The sequence below is a fragment of the Melopsittacus undulatus genome, chromosome 6 (genome assembly GCF_012275295.1).
Source record: "Melopsittacus undulatus isolate bMelUnd1 chromosome 6, bMelUnd1.mat.Z, whole genome shotgun sequence".
In the NCBI taxonomy this organism is placed as follows: domain Eukaryota; kingdom Metazoa; phylum Chordata; class Aves; order Psittaciformes; family Psittaculidae; genus Melopsittacus; species Melopsittacus undulatus.
The window spans coordinates 45618271-45624671 of record NC_047532.1 but is presented as its reverse complement, the minus strand read 5'-3'; positions in this window follow the sequence as shown (position 1 = coordinate 45624671).

Genomic DNA, 6401 nt, shown 5'->3' with positions numbered 1-6401 from the left:
GTGTTAAGTTTGAGTCAGAAAATCTGTGCAGACTGCAGACACAGATCATCAGACCCTAATGGTTTGAACCTCAGCTTTACTGGGGCTTTCCTATAGCCCAGAAATTTCTGAAGAATATGATTCATGAGTCCAGACAATGTTTAACCTCGTTAATTTAGTCATGGGAGGACCTTTTTTCATCTCTTCAAGGAAAACTAATGGATATTTCAAACAAATGGTGATGTTCACAACCTGCTCATGATAAAAATAATAGTGGGAAAAGTACTTAGATTATTAACCTGAAGAAATTTTCAAGACATGCCAAGCTTCCACAATAAAATATAATGTTGCCAATCCAACCTATCCAGTACATCATTAGGTTCATCACAGTGCCTCTATCTACGCACATGCACATTAAGCATATTATTGGTGGCAGTGAGAAAATTACTAATTTCTGCATTTCAGTTTTATTACACTGCACTTTCAACAGTATGTGTATATAATTGGGTGATCCCACTTGACTTTGCAAGCCCTAAAAGCCATGCTTGCAGCATGCCTTCACCAAGAGCAGATTTGTAATATAAATGAGTTTGCAACTTCCATTAGTTCTACTGTCAAAAGCATAAACTCTTCCACAGCCTCTGATTTACGCATTGTCAAAAGAGCTGTAGCTCTTCCCAATGTTCAATGGCAAACTACGCAAAATGCTGCCATCTTGTGTTTGCAGACAAATTAAACCAGCTGAGTATTCTTTTAAATCTGAATTTTGAAAGACTAAGGTAACGTCTAAACTGCCAGCATATTATGTTGAAGAAAAATGGAGTGAATGAATTATGGAAAAGTGGAAGCTTCACTTAACAGTTTAGTTTCCAAAATTTCATCTTTAGAGCAAGTGCTGAGCCCACAGCCTCTTGCAGTCAGATTCAAGGGACCATATTATATCCCCAAGCTGATCCTGTGTCTGTTTAACCTAGTACGGCCACTGAGTCCTGGTGTGAGATATCACCATGCCAAATAACAAAAAAAAGCAAAGGTGGAACAAGCAGAGATTACCTGCATACCAACAAAGATCTGTATGTAAAAAATTGTGCTAATGATTCAGAGTATGGAAAACACAGACACGTGAAATATTAGTACTGTTATGACTGATAGCTTGTGTATTTCTTTTGTGAAAAAGCATGGTTGCATTGCTGTTTGTAAACAGCAAATAGAAATACTTATTTTGACTAAGTGCTGGTTGTGGGTTTTTTGTTTTGGTTTTGTTTTTTTTTTTTTTCTATATATAAGTAATATTAAAAACATTGTCATGGGAGAAGCTACTTTGAAAATGTTTTATTATAGTCAGTCAGTATCACAGCTAACCTGAACATCATTGTTACCCTGAGTTAAGTAAATTGGCATGATTGAGGCAAATAAGGTGACTTTGGTGATTTGCCCTCATCTTGCTGTGTTACAACATCCAGGTCAAAATGGAAACTAACAGTAATCCAATGATGGCAGACCATAGGCCCAACTCCCCTGTGCACACGGGAGGACAGGAGGTGTGCAAGCCCATGCAGTAGCTGGTCCCATAAACCTACAAATCCTGAAGAGCAAAAGTAGCCTGTTCCTAGCATAACCTAGCGAGTAGTGTAGCCTAGCCCAGCCCAGCCCAGCCTAGCCTAGCCTAGCCTAGCCCAGCCCAGCCCAGCCCAGCCCAGCCCAGCTTAGCCTTCTTGCCTTCTGTTCACCAGAGGGCAGAACATGTTCCTCCACCAAGCCGAGACAAGCCTACATAAAATATCCTAGCATAACCTAGCAAGTAGCGTAGCCTAGCCTAGCCTAGCCTAGCCCATCCCAGCCCAGCCTAGCCCAGCCCAACCTAGCCTAGCCCAGCCTAGCCCAGCCCAGCTTAGCCTTCTTTCCTGCTGTTCACCAGAGGGCCGAACATGTTCCTCCACCGAGCCGAGACTAGCCTACATAAAATATCCTAGCATAGCCTAGCGCCTAGCCTAGCCTAGTTGAGTGCCGAGCCTAGCAAGCCTAGCGCCTAGCATACCCCAGCCTATCCTTGCCAATCACCTAGCCTAGCCTAGCACCTAGCCTAGCCTAGCCTAGCCTAGTTTAGTGCCTAGGCAAGTCTAGCCTACCCTAGCCTAGCACCTCAACTAGCCTAGCATAGCCTAGCCTGCTTGCATTGTGTTCAGCAGAGGTTGGGACATGCTCCTCTGCCTAGCCTAGCATAGCTTAGCCTAACCTAGCCTCCTTGCCTTCTGTTCACCGAAGGGCAGGACCTGCTACTCCTCCTTGCCTGCCCTGGCCTACCCTGCCCTGGCCTACCCTAGTCTAGCCTAGCCTGGCCTAGCCTAGCTCCTAGAATATCCTGGCACCTAGCTTAGGCTAGCCTAGCCTAGTGTAGCACCTAGCCTTGCCTAGCACCTAGGTGAGACTAGCCTACCCTAGCCTAGAGCCTAGCCTAGCTTGCTTGCCTTGCCTTCACCAGAGGTCAGAACATGCTTCTTCACTTAGCCTAGCCTAGCACCTAGAGTACCCTAGCCTAGCCTCGCCTAGCACCTGGCCTAGCCTAGCACCTAGCCTAGCCTAGCCTAGCACCTAGCCTAGGCTGCTTGCATTGTGTTCAGCACAGGGTGGGACATGCTCCTCTGCCTAGCCTAGCGCAACATAGCGTAGCCTAGCCTAGCCTGCTTGCCTTGTGTTCCCCACAGGGTGGGATGTGCTCCTCCAAATAGTCTATTCTAGCCTAGCCTAGCCTGGCCTTCTTGCCTTCTGTTCACCACAGGGTGGGACATGCTCCTCCTCTTTGCCTGGCCTGGCCTAGCCTGCCCTGGCCTACCCTAGCTAGGCTGGCCTAGCCTACTTCCTAGAATAGCCTAGTGCCTAGCTTAGCCTAGCCTAGTCTAGCCTAGCTTCTAGCATATCCTAACCTATTGCCTAGCCTAATCTAGCCCCTAGCCTAGTCTAGCTGAGCATAGCCTAGCCTAGCCTGGCCTAGCAGAGCCTATCCTAGTCCAGCCAAGATGAGCCAGGTCAAGTTGAGCCTATCCTAGCTGAGCTAACCAAGCATAGCGGAGCCTAGCCGAGCCAAGTCTAGAGCAGCTAAGCCTAGCATAGCCTAGGCTAGCCAAGCCTATCCTGCTTGTCTTGCGTTCACCACAGAGCAGGACATGCTCCTCCTCCTTGCCTGCCCTGGCCTAGCCTGCCCTGGCCTAGCCTGCCCTGGCCTGCCCTAGCCTAGCCTGGCCTAGCCCAGCTTCTAGAATAGCCTATCTCCTAGTTTAGCCTAGCCTAGCCTAGCCTAACATAGCCTAGCACTTAGCCTAGACTAGCCTAGCACCTTCCCTCCCCTAGCACCTAGCCTAGCCTTACACCTAGCCTAGTCTAGCCTAGCCTAGCTCCTATCATAGCCCAGCCTAGCTTAACCTAGCACCTAGCCCAGCACCTAGCCTAGCCTTGCGCCTAGTCTAGAATAGCTGAGGCTAGCCTTGCCTGGTCTAGCCTATCCTATCATAGCATAGCTGAGCCTAGTCTAGTTTAACCTAACCTAGCCTAGCCCAGCCTAGCTTAGCCTGCCTAGCCTGCTTGCCTTGTGTTCACCACAGCACAGGACACGCTCCTCCATGTAACCTAGCATAGCCTAGCTTGTTTGCCTTGTGTTCACCATATTGCATGATATGTGCCTCTGCATAGCCTAGCCTAGCCTACCCTGTTTGCCTTGTATTCACCAGAGGGCAGGATAAGCTCCTCTGCCTAGCTTAGCCTAGCCTAGCGCCTACCCTAGCCTAGTCTGCTAGCACTGTGTTCAGCACAGGGCTGGACATGCTCCTCCACCTTGCCTGGCCTGGCCTAGCCTGCCCTGGCCTGCCCTAGCCTAGCCTCTAGAATAGCCTATTGCCTAGCTTAGCCTAGCCTGCTTGCCTTGTGTTCCCCAAATGGTGGACGTGCTCCTATGAATAGGCTAGCCAAGCCTAACTGAGCGTAACCCAGCCTAGCCTAGCCTAGCCTAGCATAGCCTATCCTAGCTCAGTCGAGTTGAGTCTAGCTGAGTTGAGCCTAGTAGCAGAGCTAATCCTAGCCTAGCCTAGACTAGTCAAGCCTACAGAACCTAGCTGAGCCAAGACTAGAGCAGCCAAGCCTAGCCTAGCCTAGCCTAGCCTAGCCTAGCCCAGCACAGCCAAGCCTAGGCTAGCCTGCTTGCCTTTTGTTCACTACAGGGTGGGATGTGTTCCTCCTCCTTGCCTGCCCTAGCCTAGCCTGGCCTAGCCTACCTCCTAGAATAACCTGTCACCTAGCTTAGCCTAGCCTAGCCTAGCCTAGCACCTCACCTAGTGTAGCGTAGCCTAGTGCCTATCATAGCCCAGCCTAGCCTAGCCTACTGCTTAGCCTAGATCCTAGCCTAGCACCTAGCCTAGCTGAGCCTAGCCAAGCCAAGCCTAGCAGAGCTGAGATTAGCCTTGCCTAGCCCAGCCTAGCCTAGCATAGCATAGCCAAGACTAGCCTAACCTAGACTAGCCTACCCACACCTTGCCAAGCCTAGCCTAACCTAGCCTAGCCTCGTATAGCCTAGCCTAGCCTAACCGCGCCTTGCCTAGCCTAGCCTAGCCTAGCCTAACCTAGCATAGCCTAGCCTACCCGTGCCTTGCCTAGCCTAGGCTAGCCCAACCTAGTCTGCTTGCTTTATGCTCACCACAGGGTGGAATGTGCTTCTCCTCATTGCCTGCCCTGGCCTAGCCTGCCCTGGCTTGTCCTAGCCTAGCCTGGCCTAGCCTAGCTCCTAGAATAACCTAGTGCCTAGCTTGGCCTAGGCAACCCTAGCCTAGCCAAGCTTAGCCTAGCCTAGCTGAGCTAATCTTAGCCTAACCTAGCCTAGCCAAATTGAGTGTAGCCTAGCTGAACCGAGCCTAGCCGAGCTGAGCCTAGCCTAGCTTGTTTGCCTTGTGTTCACCACAGGGCTGGATGTGCTCCTCTGCTGTCATGGTTTAAGCTCAGCCGTAAATCACACAGTCACTCTCTCACTCCCCCCTTTTTCTTCCCCCACTCCTGGATGAATGGGGAGAATTGAAAGAATGTAATTCCCACTGTTTGAGATAGGAATAGTCCAGTAACTAAGGTATAACACAAACCACTACTGCTACCACCAATGATAATAATAATAAGGGAAATAACAAGGGAAGAGAATACAACTGCTCACCACCTGCTGAGCAATAATACCCAGCCTGACCCCAGCAGTGAACTCGCCCTCCCAGGTAACTGCCCCCAGTTTACATCCTGGGCATGATGTGCTGTTGTATGAAATACCTCTTTGGCTAGATTATGTCAGGTGTCCTGTCTGTGCTTCCTCCTGGCTTCCCCTTCTCCCTGGCAGAGCATGAGACTCAGAAAAGTCCTTGGTCAGACTAAATATTTGAGCAGTAACTAAAAACAACGATGTTATGAGTGCTGTACCCATGCTGAAAGACAAAAACACAGCACTGCACCAGCTACTAAAAAGGAGAAAAAATGACTGCTACTGCTGAACCCAGGACATCTGCCTAGCCTAGCCTAGCATACCCTAAACTATCCTGCTTGCCTTGTGTTCACCACAGGGCTGGACGTGCTCCTCCACCTAGCCTAACCCACCCTAGCCTAGCCTAGCCCAGCCAGCCCAGCATAGACCAAATCAGGGCAGTGTAGTCTAGCTCAGCCCACCCTATCCTAGCCCAGCCTAGTCTAGCCCAGTTTAGCCCAGCCTATCCTAGTCTAGCCTAGCCAGCCCACACCAGCCTAGTCCACCCCAGCCCAGCCTAGTCCACCCCAGCCCAGCCTAGCCTAGTCTAGCCAAGAGCAGCAAGCCCAGCCTAGCCAGCCCAGCCCAGCCGAGCCTAGCCCAGCTGAGCCCAGCTCAGCTCAGCCTAGCCTAATCCAGCCTAGCCTACCCAGCCCAACCCAGCCGAGTCCAGCCTAGCCTAGGCCAGCCCTGCCTAGTCCATCCTAAAGTAGCCCATCCTAGCCTAGCCCAGCCCAGCCCAGTCCAGCCTAGCCCAGGCCAGTCCAGCCTAGCCCAGGCCAGCCTATCCTGCTTGCCTTGTGCTCACCATGGGCTGGGATGTGCTCCTCCACTTAGAGGACACACTTCTGTGCTGGGGAGTTGGGCCTGGGGATAGGATGTTACAAGTTCTGAAAATTCCTGTGAACTTCCCATCACGTTTCATGTTGTTGCTCCATTGCCACTCTGGATGTCACTCAGGGAACACTGTCAGCTTTGAGCCCAGACATCCACAAATAAAGCCAAGAGTCCTGCAGGTCACATCATTTCACATTTATATGAATTCTATTTGACCTGCCGTTTTATTGCCCTGTTTCTCGGTGTCATGCAACCCCGGCAGCCCTCCCCGGTCTGCCCCCCCCCCCCATAGCTTTTTCACACACCCCCTTCCCATGTCGCC